The sequence below is a fragment of the Podarcis erhardii genome, assembly GCF_964252035.2.
Source record: "Podarcis erhardii genome assembly, chromosome: 16".
In the NCBI taxonomy this organism is placed as follows: domain Eukaryota; kingdom Metazoa; phylum Chordata; class Lepidosauria; order Squamata; family Lacertidae; genus Podarcis; species Podarcis erhardii.
This window is the reverse complement of record NC_138514.1, coordinates 11282033-11299444: the sequence shown is the minus strand read 5'-3', so window position 1 is coordinate 11299444 and position 17412 is coordinate 11282033. Positions and strand designations below refer to the sequence as shown.

At 46.3% G+C, this 17412-nt stretch overlaps 1 protein-coding gene across 1 annotated transcript in view; it reads right to left on the bottom strand.

Moving 5' to 3' along the window:
* The window catches only part of VSIG10L2 (V-set and immunoglobulin domain containing 10 like 2), a 68295-nt gene extending 53683 nt beyond the window's left edge, over positions 1–14612 (bottom strand). Inside the window, exon 1 of the mRNA XM_081843280.1 lies at positions 14505–14612. The gene's annotated coding sequence lies outside the window, so the exon portion shown is untranslated. The remainder of the gene's footprint in view (positions 1–14504) is intronic.
* Positions 14613–17412: the final 2800 nt, after the last annotated feature.

The following is a 17412-nucleotide window of genomic DNA, read 5'->3' as shown; positions in this document are numbered from 1 at the left end:
ACGCTTGGCTCCACGCTTCGCCTCCATGCTTTTTGGACATTATATATTGTGGGGGCGGCATGATCCCGAACATGTTAATGTTTTGAGCCCCTCTTTGAACAGTTCAAGGGCAGGAGAGCACAGTGGGAACTGTGTTGTTGCTGAGAGGAGAAGGGAATGGATTACATTTAATCACAAACCGGGTCAGAGGAGGCAGCAGTGTTATGAGAGAATGACTTTTGCACATGCTCCTCTGACAGGGACGGCAGCAATTTGTCCAAAATGGGGATCATGTTTCTGGAGACAGCGGATGATGAATTAGGATTTGTGCAGATAACACAGGAAACATTGATTCGGAGAGGGGTCAGAGGCTCTTAAAACTGACATAGTAACTAAGGACAGGAACATATATTTACATCCACGCAAGAAGACCCGGGTGGAAGCAGAGGAGGCTTTTTGGAGACGTTTCCAAGGTCTGGCTTGTTATAGAGCGATCCCCGAGGATGGCGGACTAGCAAACTCAATTCCATTACTCTATATAATGATGCCTGGGGACGTGAGCGGAAATTGCAAACCAGGCTGGCTTGACAGGAGCTGTGGAAACACTATAAGAGCTATTTTTAAGGCACTGAGCTAGGAAACATTTGGGAACACGCTGCAGGATCACAGGAAGGGGAGCTTGATGTTTAAGGGGGCTGAGTGGAATGGCGACAGTTTATTACCACCCTGCATGCCCTCGGCATAAGGCAGGGGGCCAGTTTGCCTGCACAGCCAAGGATGGAGGTGGCATGTGGGAATGTGGAAAGTTGGATGGAGCAAGCAAAGAGAAGCCAATTTTGGTCGTGCTTAGAACAGGGAAACGGTGGCTGGTTGGGCTCAAATCAGGGACATATCAGGCAGCGGTTCATCTTGAGAGCCATGGTGCTGTGCAAGCCACAAGAGGGAATAAATGAATAAAATTTGACAGACCAACAAAGAAGACTCTTGTCAACTCTGGGAGTTTAGAGAGCATCCTACAAATTTCCCAGTGCCCACAGATGCCAGAGCAGGATCTATGAGGAGAGGAAGAGGAGGAGGAGGCAGGCTGAGCAATTCAAGCCAGGATGGACATCCTGGTCTAGCACTGGCCAGTACAATTCCTTCAAAGCTTATTGGTTCCTTAACAATAAAAGCAGTCATGTGAACATTATCTTTTCCCATTGAACTGGTGTGCTCTGGTCCATGGGGTCACGAAGAGTCAGACACGACTAAACAACTAAACAACAGCAACAACAACAAATTATGTGGCTTAGTAGACCTCACCAATTGTCCACCCTAGAAAAGACCCAGAACTATCTACACCTGCCTTTCCCAAGCTGGTGGCTTCCAAATGTTGGGGAGACACCAAGTCCCATCAGGCAGGTAAAAGGTAAAGGACTCCTGGATGGTTAAATCCAGCCAAAGGTGAGTATGGAGTTCCGGTGCTCATCTCGCTTTCAGACCAAGGGAGCTGGTGTTTGTCCACAGACAACTTTCCGGGTCCTGTGGCCAGCATGACTAAACCACTTCTAGTGCAACAGAACACAGTGATGGAAACCAGAGCACATGGAAACGCAGAAAGCGGTACCTATTTATCTACTTGCACTGGCATGATTTTGAACTGCTAGGTTGGCAGGAGCTGGGACAGAGCAATGGGAGCTCACGCCATTGTGGGGATTCAAACCACTGACCTTCTGATTGGCAAGCCCAAGGGGCTCAGTGGTTTAGACCACAGAACCACCCACGTCCATCAGGCATACTGTTGCTAGCATGCCCAGTGATCAGGGATAATGGGAGCTGCGGTTGAGCAACATCTGTTGCAACAGGCTGCTCTATAGCATTCGGGGATTCTGTTACAGGCAAATAGGGGGCTCCCTGGGCAAATGCATTGACATGGAAAGTGCTCCCTTCAGGTAAAAGACTGAAAACCACTCTCCTAGCTGAGTACAACCAGAAGGTGTTACACATCAGATGGCATCTCTTGAACCCTCAGGCTAAATCAAGAATGGAAGACCTTTGTCCCTCCAACTGCTGACAGTACTCATGACCACCCATACAGCAGCAGCAGCAACAGCAGTAGGAGCACTGAGCCACTCCTCATCTGGTTGTTTCAAGCCTGTTCTTAACCAGCAGAGGGACTTTCTTGAGGGAAGAGCTTCCATAGCTTAGAAGTGCATAGTCAGGGGAAAGGCAGTGTTCTGGGAAGTTCTGTGGCCTCAGAAATCTGCTTGCTGCTTAGAGAGGTTGACTCTCATGCAAAAGGGGTGACTGACTCCCATCCCACAGGTGGGGGAGGTACACAGGAATTCATCTTCACCTCAAGTTCCAAACATAAAACAGACCTCATCGGATTCCAGCCCAGGGATCTGTTTTTCATTCCAGTCCCAGGTTCTGGTTTATGTCTTCTTCTGAGAAGTATATTTCAAATGGAGAAGGCCTTGGCATTCCAGTCCTGCATTATGGCTCTGTGGTGCAAAAGGTGCTCCAGTTTTCTTCAGTTGCCAGTACCTCATCCATAATACTCCAGGATTTCCCAGCAACATCACAGCTGTTCCCTGACAGAGAAAACAAGTGGGGAGGGGGCTCTTTCTCTGATGGCTTCGGATCAAGACGCAGAGGAGGGATTCATCCCTGGAAGTATCCATGAAGTAGTCAAGAAATGTTCCATCAGGGTGAGAAGGGGCTGAGCTGCTGCTGCTGCTGCTGCTGTCAACACAAACTCAAGATTGATTACACACTTGAATCATATCACTGATGTCTGGCGACTCTGTATGGATCCATTATTTGCTTTAAGATCAGTTCCAGATCTGTACTGAACTGGGCTCCAAATCTACTCAAGTGCAAGATTGTTAAAGAAGGTCAAGCATACACCCAGATATAAGTCTGAGCAAACAGTGGCATGGTGTGGGGAGGGGCTCACATGGGCAATTGACCAGGGAACAAAATTGTTAGGGGGTGCAAAATTTCAACTCCTAATGCTGCCTGAAAACAGCTGCATGCTGCTATCGCTGGTCTCCATTGAAAATGGCTTCCTTGTGCTAACCAGGAAGTGACCTCTCCAGACAATGGAATGGCTCTTCGTTTCTTATCTCTGTGACTACAATTTCCTGGGTGGCATGGACACCATTAGGCAGTGGAATGTGCATGAGTATTCTGTCTGTTTCTCCCCCCCCCCCTCAGCTCTGCACAGCCCTGAGCACTGGCAACCCACACTATGCCACTGCAAGCAAAAAGACATTAAAAGTGGCAGATTGCATGCATTTGCATACATCCAGTCCTGAGTTCAATCCCTGCCCCCCCCCCAGGTAAGACAGGGAAACACCTTTGTCTGAAATGCTAGTTTCTACCAGTGTAGACCATACTGAGCTAGCAATGATGCTGTCAGGATGAGATTTTGGGGCATAAATCCATAAATTGTCACATGTTGAAGTAGTATACTTTGAGGTGCAGTGGAGCTGGAGCTGGCCAGAGGCTGGCTCTGCTTCCATGGACCTTTGTGACAGGTCTCTGCAGGTCAATATGATAGCAGGTGATTAAAAGTTCAAGTCGTGGGAGCAGGAACAGCTTTATCTCAGATCCCACAGCACTAAGATCAGAGATAAACCTCTGCCTTCTGGTTCCAAAGTCATGAAAAGCAGAAAACAGGCTGATCCACTGTATTCCCACCCATCTCCAGATGAACTAGAATAAAGTCCCTTGCCAACTTTTGACCATATAAAGTTTAGACTGCTTAGCACAATCACAGACAGTCCCTTGCGCAGAAATGAAGCAACCGAAGGCCTGTAAAACCACTTGCACGAGCATAAGGTGGCCCCCAGTTAGGAGCAGGAGCAGTACAATAGCAGTGTAGGTATTTGACTGGCAATCCTTGCAAGATGCACTTAGCAAACTCAGTGTCTGCTCAACCTCCCTCCAAGAAGAACTTGTCAGCAATTATTATTTTATTTCATTTTTCCTATCCCAGTTGGTTCTTAATCCAAAAAGCCCTCCGGAGGCAACAGTTATTTGGGGATTTTAGCATCAGGTGTGTCAGCTTGGTCATTATTCCAATTAAAGCGCAGTTCTAACCTGCTAAAGGATTATCGTTATATTTTTGAGTGTGTGGCGGGTGCTGATCCTGGTGGTGAGGGCAGGTCCCTCCTCTGGGTCTGTCAGAGCCATCGACATTTCGAACGCAAAATGCTAAATAGCTTTTGCTCTTTGCTCCTGCCAGTTTTCACAAAGCTGACAGGCACACGCCGGGTGGGCAGTTTGGGTTGTCCTCTGCACGGTGTGCAGGAGAGCCTTGTTAGCATGATTGCGTTTGGATGTCTTGGGCGAGTTGGAGCTGTGCAGCCTTTAGGTTGGGGGTGTAGTCCAAATGCTGTTGGACTACAATTCTCATAATCACCTGGCCATTGGCTGTGCTGGCTGAGACTGATGGGAGTTGGAGTCCAACATCAGGAGGGCTGATGTCAGGGATGGATGTAGCGGGACACCTGGCAAAGTCCCGGTTGCTCAGAAGGGCCCATTGCTAAACTGACCCTGCTCAGAATTCCTACAGCCCTCCCTGCTGTGACTTGTCCCATCAGTTGTGTCAGGCACTGCAATTTCAGTAATCTAATATGGTGAGGGCCAGCTGCAGATCAAAGTCAAGCGCTATCTTGGCTCCCATTCAAAGGCACCACTGGCAGCAGCAAACAGCCTTTGCCCACCTGGTGGCAGCTTATGATGACGGCAGCATGCAGCAGTGCCAGGCGATGGTGCAGATTAGTGCCAGGTAGGGTCTGTGGGTGGCACCATGTTGAGGGGTCCCTGGTAGTTTGATCTTGGGAGAGCAGTTCCAAATCTGCTTTAAAATCAGCTTCACAGAGGTCTATGACAGCAGCGTCGAGTTGGGACTCACAAATATGAATGGTGGGCCACCAGCAGTGGCGTAGCGTGGGGGGTGCAGGAGGGGCCGGCCGCACCGGGTGCAACATCTGGGGGGGGGCGCTCGCCGCCTCCAGAGTCGCTGAAGAGCCTCGGGCGCAGGCTGTAGCAGAGCCCCATGGCAGCAGCCCAGGCAGCAGCAAGAAGAAGCTGGCAGCGGCGGCAGGTTAGGGGTGCAAATTACTTGCCTTGCCCCAGGTTAGGGGTGCAAATTACTTGCCTTGCCCCAGGTTAGGGGGCGCAAATTACTTGCCTTGCCCCGGGTGCTGACAACCCACGCTACGCCGCTGGCCACCAGTCATATTGCCCCAGAGGCAATATGCAAAAGCTTTTTGATGGAGCCAGTTCACACTTTCAGCTGTTAGTCAGCAAGCCCGCAGGAATCCAGTGGAGAGGCATAATAAATGAAATTACTTGGATTTGTAATTTGGGCAGATTTGGAATCCAGCATCACTGCAGGGCATCGTACCACAAATAGGAACCCATCAATGCCGTAAACAGACAGACGATGTCACTGCGACATCCACACCCACTCCCAGTCAAGGGAGAAGCATCCACATCATCAGTTTTGCATAAATGCAGAGCTGGATGAATTTTGCAAGCTATCTTCTCTCTGATCTCGCTGCCTTGAAATAAACTGGGAAGGCACATTTGATCGGAGCCATGCAGCTCTCATGATTAGCCCTATTAGAAACCCCCCTCCCCAGTTGCCATTAGCTCCCATCCCCAAGGAAAAATATTTCCCCCATTTCATACTGACATTGTAGCCCCAGACACCCCTCCCTTGAAACAAGCACAGTAGCAGCTTCAGAGGGCAGATTTCAGATGGGGAAATGATGGAGGGGCAAAGATCCCCAGTACACCAGTACACCAGTCCTAGTCAAACACAGTTTTCCCCCTCCCACTACGAGAGCCTTTAAGCGATGAAAAAAAGAAGTTCTAGTCATGGACCTCTCCCCAGTCTACTTTGACTCTAAAGGTGAGTCCATGCTTGTACATTCTCCATTCCACAATTGTAATGTTGTATGTTGATGATTTGCACATGTGGAACTGCCAGCACACCTGAAACACCACAGGCAGCATTTGGGTATCGCATGCAGCGCTTCACCTCTCCTTGGACGCAATGCATTTCTACAGAGGCAGGAGACACATTGAGCCATGAGTCACTGCATGGCAGTTGTGTGTGTGTGAATGGACTCAACATCAAGAATAACCTTGAACCGAGCCTTCTGCAGCCCAGAGGTGTTTCTGTGGGGTACAGAAGGATGGTAAGACAGTCTCACCTCTCTGCATTTAGGTCGTTTTAGTCTCTGGACTAACTGGTCTTACATGGATTCCCCTCTCTAGGTAGCAGCATGTCTTTATTCAACATGTGGTAAATCACCTCCACGGAGTCCAGGGGTCCTCATGCTCATTCCTCCACTGTGGGAGACAACATCCCTCTGTGCTGCATACCAGTTGCCAGGAATCACAGGTGAGGAGAGTGCTTTCTAGACCACATTCTGCTTTCTAGACCACTGAGCCTTGGGCTTGCCGATCAGAAGGTCGGCGGATTGAATCCCCGCAACGGGGTGAGCTCCTGTTGCTCAGTCCCTGCTCCTGCCAACCTAGCAGTTCAAAAGCACGTCAAAGTGCAAGTACATAAATAAGTACCACTCCGGTGGGAAGGTAAATGGTGTTTCTGTGCACTGCTCTGGTTCACCAGAAGCGGCTTAGTCATGCTGGCCACATGACCCGGAAGCTGTACGCCGGCTCCCTCAGCCAACAAAGCGAGATGAGAGCCGCAACCCCAGAGTCATCCACGACTGGACCTAATGGTCAGGGGTCCCTTTACCTTTAGCTAACTGGGCTCTTTTTATGCCCTCATTCTGCACTTCTGTCCATTCCCTGGTGGCCTCCGTTACTCTGAATCAACTGCTTATTAGAACCCCTATTTTATTACCATGATGAGAATATCTGGCTGATCTATCCAGCTCTCTCCATCGCTGGCCTCTCAGGGCACCTGTCCAACTGCTAGCCTTACATTTCCAAGTTGAAAAACATACACAAGTCCCACGTATTGAAGGATAACTTGGACCTTCCTCGTGTGGTGCTCAATCTTCCTTTCCTGGAGCCAGAGAGTAATAACTGCATTAACTATTCTGCGGGGACCGATGTAACTGTAAGTCATGCGCTTTTGTCGAGAGGCTGGGCCAGGAGGAAACTCTTGAGCTTGAGAAAGAGGGGTCTGCGGCAGATCTCAAGCGTGCAACTCTCGCTGTTTACACGCAGGCTCCTTCCAAACCTGGCAGGTGACTCCATTGACTGGTCCCATGTTGAGCTCCTCTTGTTGTGGAACTCGTTGCTACGTACAGAGGAGCTCCAATGGCAGAAGCAGAGCCTCACGGGAAATGAAGTCACTTGGTGTGCCGTGCCAGGATTGGAACAGCTGGGGAAAGAGAGCTGGGTTTTCTGAGTCAGAAATATTCGTTGGTGGGTCTTAACAGCAGCAGGGTGGAGGAGAAAGTTGGGAATACCAGTGGAGGCATAGAGAACGCCATGACTTCAGGGAAAACGCCCTCCTGAGGGAGCATAGGGTGCTTCCTGTTTATTGAGCATTCATATTGATTTGCTTAGAGGAAGGCTAGATAATGTCTTTTTAATAAGCAGGCATTCTGGTGGGCCTACATTTTTGAAGCTGAACTTTGCAACCAGCAACAAGGTCTGAGTAACTGCTGTCATCTTCTCCAATGGAGTTGTCCTACAACTGATCACCAAACCTGTGCAACATCTGTGCTACTGACTCTCAGACTTTGAGACTGTTGAAACACACACACACACACACACACACACACACACACACACACACACACCAATTTGAGTTCTACAACTCATATTTGGTCTGCTAGACCCCAAACTTTTAAGCAACATGAACTAAAGTTGCTTCTGGGGCCCCTCTGGGATTAAGGGCCCTGAAGTTTAAGCTTCAATTGTTTCATAGTAGATCTGCCCCTGTTTGTGGGGAGATTAGACAACCTTGCAAGTGGTATCCCACACTTTCTGATGCATTCCCGCCCCCTTACTTTCCTTATTGTAACAAAGTCCTATCTTTTGGGGCAGTGGGTTTGACCTATTGCACAAGCCTGAATTTGCCATTCTGTGATTGAATCCCACTCCAAAATAGGGACAGCTCAGAAGCACCAATAGGAACATCAGATGCTGCCTTATACCGAGCCAGGTGATTGGTCAGTATTGTCTGCAGTGACTGGCAGAGGCTGTCCAGGATTCCAGGAAGGATTCCAGCCCTGTTTGGAGATGCCAGTGATTGAACCTGGGCCCTTCTGCATGCAGAGCACATGCTCTGCTCCTGAGCTGCGCCCCTTTCCCAAGGAAGCAAACTAGCTTTGTGATACATTCCTCTCTCCCTCTTCACTCAAAATGGCAGCACAGCATGCCAAAGTGCTACCAGCATATGACGCAGCTGAGAGCGGCATCTATTCTGGATGAGAATTAGAGCCAAACTAAACGTGATGCTATTTACTCAAGTTAGCAATTTTGCAAAGAATATTTATTTTTATAAAAGTGAATAACAAGAATGAGGAGCCAAGTCTAGACTGGGGCCCTGGCTGATCAGGGGACTTAATAATTCTCAGCCAGTGACAGCCGCTGCTGGAGAGCCAGTGACAGTAAAGGACGTTAGAGGAACAAATATTCTGAGAATTCTTTTTTATATATAATAATAATATTTTATTAATTTTCATCAAGAAAAATACATATCGTACCACATTACGACTTTGACAAATCTTCTCATTTTTGGACTTCCCTCAGCCTCTCTGACAATCATCCAAATTAAACTTTTTAATTACACATTTCCTAAATTTACTATTGCCTTTTAACATACCCTTCCACACCTGTTTTCCTGTCTTACAATATTTCTTAGGTTTTTACAGAGCTTCTTTAAATGCCACTAACATTATTTCATTATCACTTATACATTCCCAATACTCCGCTAGCTTTCCCCAGTCCTCGATAAACTTTTGATCTCGTAGATATCTGGTCTTCCCTGTCAATTTATCAAGTTCTGCATAGTCCGTCAGCTTCATTCTCCACTCCTCCAATGTTGGTACTTACTCCTGTTTCCATTTCTGGGCCAGTAATATTCTTGCTGCTGTTACTGCATATTGGAAAAGTTTACAATCCTTTCTATTTATTTCATTTCCTATAATTCCTAAAAGTTATATTCTGAGAGTTCCAGGGGCCATATTGTGGCATCTGAATATAGACTGCATTTTTAATCAAGACTTATATTGGCTTATATCTTGATCAGGTTCCTAAATTAAATGGGCTTAGATTTTCAAATGTTTCATGCCAGGCAGAGAAAACCTTGGCCATTCTCCTAAGACAAGGGGGCCCCATTGATTTATAGTAGAAAAACAATTCTCAAAGTCATAAAAAGAGGAAATTAAAGGCTGAGAGCGAGGACACTGATCCTACATGATACAGAAGATAAAAAAGGCTGAGAAAACACCATTAGGAATGGGGAAAATAATACCATTTGCCTCCCAGTAAAATGAGCCATATCTTCTTCCTAAGGTTGACAGGCCAAGAGCTAATGGGAGAAGCATCTAGCTGGCTGGGAAAGGAGGGGGAAAGGGGGAGGTGTACACTGAAGAGGTTTCTTTTTAAAAGCTGTGTTTTACTGAGTTTCTTCCTTTTTACTTTGAAAAGCTTTATTCTTTTAAGAGGCTACCTATGATAAATGTATGAAATATATTAGCTTAAATATATTGGCTTAAATGTAATTATGCAAAGGATTTAAGAAATGCTAGATTCTTATTTCATAGAGTCATATTGCAATAGGAGACCAGAGGGGCAAATGAGCCTAGCCCCCCTGCCAGACAGAAGACGCCATCCAAGCAGTCTTGATATATAGTTGTCAGGCATTTGTTTAGAAACCTTAAATGAAGGAAATCTTTCAATGCTGATGTGAAACTCAAGATCCTTGACATCTGTTGAACATAAAAATGTAAGATTAACCATTTGTTTTAGAAGGCAATAGGGCAAGGAGGGCAAGAGGTGAGCTGGTAATTAAGATTCCATGTAAGATATATTATTACTTATATGTCATATATATAGCTCTTTGTCTCCCTTATAAGGGCAAGGAAGTGGGTGTATCTTTTGTGGGTGTATCTTTTGTGATTGGTTCTACCAAACAGCCAATAGGAATTTCAACCAGGCTGATTGGACAGAGGCAGCCACAGGAGGAGCAAAGGGGGCTGGATTAAGGGAATATAAGTGCTGGCCAGAATGGCAGGAGGCCAGGCCAGAGCTTGGTAACCATGTACCACTGTGCCTCTTATTTATTTGTCTGACAAATAAATTACTATTTTAATTTCTCTATTGCTGCGTTGAATATTTCATTCCAGCTAAGCGTTAACCACAAGCAGGGTGCTACAATATGGAGAGGCCTAGAAGGCCACATTACACTTCCCCAACCTGTGGCTTTCATACATTGACAGACTGCAACTTCCATCGCCTGCAGCAAACATAGCCAATGATCAGGGAAGATGGGAGATGGGAGTCCAAAAACACAGGGTTCATCCACACATACATTTCCCCTTGCTTTTCTGGTATGAGTTTTTTTTTCTCTTTCTTTTCCCTGCCTCTTTCCCCAAGAAAACCTGCTCTTTAATGCTGAATCGGAACAGATGGTAATGAGGGTGTTCTGCGGATTGCTGTTTGTTCCAATTCTGCAGTAAAGAGTGGGTTTTTGCGGGGTAAGTGGTGGAGCTATATGTAAAAAAGCACTTGCACACAGAGCTTTAAAGCACAGACTTGTGCCTAGAAACATGGCACAAAAGTAGGTCTGGATAAGGCCACAGAAAGGGGAACTATATTAGGGATGGCTGTTCTAATGTATTATAATGTGGGGCTTGGGCAATGAGAAAGGGGTTTACAGTAACAAAGCAACGTCTGCATTTTGATCTGTGAAATTCTCGATGCCGTTACCCTGAAGCAACGTCCTCCACCACTTCGCCTGCAAAACCCATTTAGCTGCTGGTCTCTCGCTAGGTTCAAACATGTCCCTGTCTCTTTGCTCAGGCACTGCAGCGGCCTCTAGTGATGAAAGTCAGCAGACAGCAAAGAGCGTGCTTGATTGCTTGTTAAGTGTTTATACCCAACCTTTCCTCCTATAGTACAAAGCAGCTTACAAAATATTAAAGCACAACACAACAAAAACAGCTATGTAAAAAGGAAAGGAAACAATAGAAGCCAGCAATGAGACAGTTTGAAAGCAACTGTAGCCAAAAGCATCATAACACACAGTAAAAGCCAGCGTAATGTAATGTAAGGAAATGAGGTAGAATAACAGAATAATAGAACTGTATTGTTGGAAGGGATCCTATGGGCTATGTAGTTCTAGCACCCTGCAATGCAGAAATCTACCCCCACCAAAGCATGCAAGTGTCTCAAGCCACTGACTTCAGAGTAGCCACAATGAAGCTTATGGAATTACTTAGAGGAAAGCAGTTGGAGAACTGCAGAATGAAACTAAAGCCCCACTGGTGTTCCAGCTGCAAACAGGGCAAAGGCAATGATAGCAAATATCAACAGCTTTACAGCCCAGATGTCTTTTTATAAGCTAGGAGCTGTGTTGCTTTTTTCCTTTAAAAAAAACTTAATTGGTAGTAAAACAAGCAGACGCTAATTATAACTCTCTGGGGTTCTTTTCCATTTAAAGCAGCACCTTTGCGAATGTCGTCATTTTCCTTCAAACAACAACAACAAAAATGCAACTCTCGGCTGAGCTTCGCAGAACGTCACAGCAAGCTTTTTCTGAGCCTGTGCTCTGGGCAATGGTCTCTCCACACACATCTGAATGGCTGGAATTAGACCCATATAAACCCCAGCTGCATAATTATAGCAGTTTACAAAAGTATGGTGCTGCCTCAAAGCTACTGTGCATTGATTCAGAAGTAAGAAAACGATATGAGCATTTTTAGAATGCAGGAGCTATGTATGGAGGATCCAACCAAAGACGTATCTTGTCCAGCCTTCCCCCAACCTGACACACTTTAGTGTTGTTGAATTACAACTCCCATCAGATCCAGGCAGCACAGCCTATGGTCAGATATAAAGGGAGTTGTAGCATAAAGCAGTTGGAGAGCATTAAGCCAGGAAAGGCTGATCTCACCCAGAATGGCCTTTCCAGACTGGAGGGTTGTTGTTTGTATTTGTGGCTATATTTTGCAACATGTAATGGATGCAATAATAGTTCATGGGTTTGGGATTTCTATTGCACCATCCCAACATCATTCAGCTTTGTTGCTTCTGCTTTGTTGCTCAGTCTAGGTGGCGCTGTGGGTTAAACCACAGAGCCTAGGACTTGCCGATGAGAAGGTTGGTGGTTCGAATCCCCGCGAAGGTGAGCTCCCGTTGCTCGGTCCCTGCTCCTGCCAACCTAGCAGTTCGAAAGCACGTCAAGTGCAAGTAGATAAATAGGTACCACTCCAGCGGGAAGGTAAATGGCATTTCCGTGCACTGCTCTGGTTTGCCAGAAGCGGCTTAATCATGCTGGCCACATGACCGGGAAGCTGTATGCCAGCTCCCTCGGCCAATAAAGTGAGATGAGCGCCGCAACCCCAGAGTCGGCCACGACTGGACCTAATGGTCAGGGGTCCCTTTACCTAGGAGTCGCAGAGGGCAAGGAGTTAACTCTCAAGAAGGGAAGATTGGATGATTTCCTAATACACAGGGCCTCAGGTTTCTGTGGTGCTTCCCCAATTACTATTGTACTCGGGGCACTATTGCACTAGAGCTCAACAAAAGCAGGGCAAAACATCAAGAAGATGGCATTTGTGGTGCAAAACGTTACAGGATTTCAGCAGGAAGCTACAGGGCATGCACTGATGGGAAACGAAGGAGCAAGTCTGTCCCTGAAAAATGCTCAGGTTCAAACAGTATCGAAAGCCACATCGAATTGTGTATAAGCAACCCCATACCGTGATGAGTACAAAAGCATCATGGATGCATCATGAAAAAGGACTAAAGCACTAAGATTTATGTACTGATGTGTGTTTTTCTTTCCTTTTTCCTTTTTGTAAATCTACCAAGGAATAAAATAAAATTCGGATTAAGGGGTTTGCTCAGGACGGCGGAGGATGTGTGTGCTATGTCCCATTGGTGTAGTGACAGTGGTACTTGCCGTTATTCTGAGAAGAAATCCTCTTGCGGGGGGGGGGCGGGTCAAGGAATCAAGGAACGACAATTGTGGGGGAGTGAGAAATGTCCCTGTTTTCATCTGAGGAATGTTGGAGGGGATGGTCATGGCCAACAGCCCTTGATAAGGCTATGGAATTGTCTCATCTCACCTGTCGTACTTTGCAGAGTACAGCCCTATATTTGAAGGGCTTTCTGGTCCGAGTCAAGTTTATAAATAAATGTGAAAGTGGGCCTTGAAGTTGCCTGTAAAGAAAGAGCAGGCGCACAATTTTCCTGGTCACATGCCTCTTGACGATGCTGAAACTTATTTCTACCTTGATACACATAAATTAGAATCTGCCAGACAACATACCTGGTTTGAATTTATTGTTATTCATGCTTTTATACTGTATTTTGTGCTGTTTTTTGTTGTATCACAATTAAATGTTTTAAATTTGTTGTTAGCCACCCTGAGCCCAGTTTTCTGAACTGGGAAGGGTGGGGTATACATAAAAATTTATTATTATTATTAATATTATCCTTCTTCCTGGTGATGAATTTCCTCTTATTTTCCTTGCAATGGGGAAATGTCCATCTGAATACCAGTAGGGGTGGGCTATATGGGGGTGTACACATAAGAACCCCCCAACCAACATCTGGATAAGGGGTTGAGAATCTTTGGCCTATTAGATGAGAGTATTGGCCAGGCTGGTTAGGGTTGATGGGAGGGGTAGTCCAGTAACATCTGGAGGGCCCAAGCTTCCCCAACGCTGATGAAGACTAAGTCTGGGTAAAGCAAGGCCTCCAGATGTTGGTTTATGACTCCCCTTGCCCCTGACCATTGGCTGAGCTGGCTGGGGGTGATGGGAGTTGGAGTCCGACCACATCTGGAGGGCTGCAGACACACCCCTCAAATGAATATCCCCATGTTCCATTAAAATGGGATGGCCTGGCTGCTCTTTGGCAATTTGGGGTCTCAGTTCTGGAACTTGTAACTTTCCAGGAGTCGCAGAGGGCGAGGAGTTAGCTCTCAAGAAGGGAAGGTTGGAGGATTTCCCAATACGCAGGGCCTCAGGTTTCTTTGGCAAGCTGGAGGGGAAAGAGAAATATCGCAGCCCCCCCTCCGCCTCAAGTGCCTTGTTTGAGCCTGTACTAAGAGACTTGGCAACCTGAAGTGATCTGCTGTCGCCGTAGCAACAAATGACTAAATAATGACAATTAGCTGAAATAGCACAGGGAAACAAGCCAAGGCAAACAACTCGAAATTACCTGCAATTCCTCACCCCCAGCGCTCGCGCATCAGACCCCCTCCACCACACAGCCAATCTTTTAATTAAAATTAATTGCTTATTACCGTACCTCCTCCCACCCTGCAGAAAATAATAAAATTACATGAGCAAAGAGCATGAGAGTACCTGTCAGGAATCCCATGCAGATGAAGCAACAGCCAAACTAAACAGCATCCCTTGTGTCTTACGACGTGGCCCAATTTGCCTTTCACCTTGTCGCGCCTCAGGCGGGGGGGGGGGGAGAGCTGCAATTGCCTATCCCGCAGGCATCGTGAGACAGGTGGTGCATCGTGGAGGGCGGGGGGGGGGGAGAGAGAAGCTCGTGCTTCCTGCTGTGCTTAGCTAGTTTTATAATCTGGTTTGCTGGGTTTACGGTAAGCTGTGCCAGCTTCTCCTTTGACCCAGACGTAAGTGCTGGAGACAGAAAGCTGAGCAGCTTGTTCCCTGCTGATCATATGCTCCAGCGCTATAATCCCGCCTTGCACAACCGGGTGCTCTCCAGACATTAGGGACTACAACTCCCATCAGCGCCAAGCCAGGGATGATGGGAATTGGAATTCCAAGCGCTTAGAGGCAACCAGGCTGAGGAAAGCTGGGGTACACCAGTGGTTCCGTCTTCATGCACTGTTCCTTTTGCTCTGACTCAAAAGAAGGTCCTCTCCTCTATGCCTTAGGGTGAAGGCCAGATAATTAATAATAATAATAATAATAATAATAATAATAATAATAATAATTCCCAAACAGAATCTGTACATATTGCTGAATCAGGCCAAGGGTTCATCTATATACAGTGGTACCTCGGGTTAAGTACTTAATTCGTTCCGGAGGTCCATTCTTAACCTGAAACTGTTCTTAACCTGAAGCACCACTTTAGCTAATGTGGCCTCCAGCTACTGCCGTGCCACCAGAGCACGATTTCTGTTCTCATCTTGAAGCAAAGTTCTTAACCTGAAGCACTATTTCTGGGCTAGCGGAGTCTGTAACCTGAAGCGTATGTAACCCGAGGTACCACTGTAATACTACTACTACTACTACTACTACTACTAATAATAATAATAATAATAATAATATATTATTATTTATACCCAGCCCATTTGGCAGGGTTTCCCAGCCACTCTGGGCAGCTCCCAACAGAATATTATTATTGTTGTTGTTGTTGTTGTTGTTGTTGTTAAAGTGATAAAACATCAAACATTACACACTTCCCCAAACAGGACTGCTTTCAGATGTCTTCTAAAAGTCAGATAGTTGTTTAATTTCCTTAACATCTGATGCTAAGAAGAAAGCTTCACATGTTTAGACTGGCTTGCCTAAACAAAAAAAGTCTTAAGCAGGCACCAGAAATTGTACAGTGAAGGCCCCTGTCTGAAGTCAATAGGCAGGGAGTTCTGAAGTTCAGTCACCCTAAAGTACAGAGTTCTTACAAGTATGGAAGAAATATTATGTGGCACCTGTAAAGCTGCCAGTTCAGCAGGTCAAAGCAGCCAAGTGGGCACATATGGGTAAGGTGATCCTGCAAGTAAACAGGTCCCAAGCAGTTAATCGCTGTTAATGTTTAAAGGTAAAGGTAAAGGGACCCCTGACCATTAGGTCCAGTCATGGCCGACTCTGGGGTTGCGGTGCTCATCTCGCTTTATTGGCTGAAGGAGCCGGCGTGCAGCTTCCATGTCATGTGGCCAGCATGACTAAGCTGCTTCTGGTGAACCAGAGCAGCGCACGGAAACGCCGTTTACCTTCCTGCTGGAGCAGTACCTATTTATCTACTTGAACTTTGATGTGCTTTCGAACTGCTAGGTTGGCAGGAGCAGGGACCGAGCAATGGGAGCTCACCCCGTCGCAGGGATTCAAACCACCAACCTTCTGATCGGCAAGTCCTAGGCTCTGTGGTTTAACCCACAGCGCCACCTGCGTCCCTTTACTATTAGTATATTACCATCTTGGAGCTGGCCCGGTAATAAATGGGCACCCATTGCATATCTTTGAACAGGGACATTCCATGCAGACAGAATCTCCATTCCATCCACAGTTGGGTGCAGCATTCTGCGCTAACAGCAGTTTCCAGAACAAACACAATGGGGCCCCCACATAGAATGTGAGGCCCCCCCTTCCTATTCTTGGGTGGGACATATGTGCAAAAGAATAAATAGATCTTACAGCAAAGCATTATTAATCCTGTCCCCAAATCAATGTTTATTTATGTCTGTGTAGCTGGACTGATTCCAAACAGAGAAGGGCCTTGTAGAGACACAGATGATTTGCAAGAAATGGAAACGCATTTCATCTTTCTGTCAACGGAGATGATACATACATACATATATATATATATATATATATATATATATATATATATATATAAGCATGCACACTCAGTGTCTCATACATACTATGAAATCAGATCCAGGCAGATCGATATCCGTGGGTTTAATTAAGTCAAAAAGGCAAGCCATTTCTTTGCCTGGCTGAGGTGTGTCTGTTCCCCTAAAGGCGCCTCTGTCAGTGTTTGGAGACTGTTCTTTATTTTGTCTCCGATTGGGACTTGCGCAAGATCGTACAGATAGGAAGCCAGCCGCAAAAGGACAGTGCCAAGGCAGTTTTATAATTATGAAAATTCCTTCTTTCCTCACTCTGTTAGGTTTAATAACACCTCGAAATCTGAAACCCTCATCTTTGCTAATCATTTGCTCTCCGGTTCTCTTGACTTACAGAAAGATTGGTTCTCAGTCTGCTTATTGTGTAGAGACCGGAAAGGGACCTCCGCATTGCAAACCGTTAAAGAGTATTATTGTGTATTGTGTATAGAGAGGGGTTATTGACAAAGCCCACAAAGTACTTGGGTTTTCTTGGGCCTAGGATCATTTCTAACATCTGACACTTCAACTGGTCTTCAACTGAAGACCAGATATGAACTTATAGGGTTGGCAAGACACCAGGGCTGACCTGACGTTTCTAGGTCTTCCTGGTCCCCTCCTGGTAGCAGGAATGGGCTTGAATATTCAGACAAGTGAGAGCTCTGGGAAGGGAATAGGGGATCTTC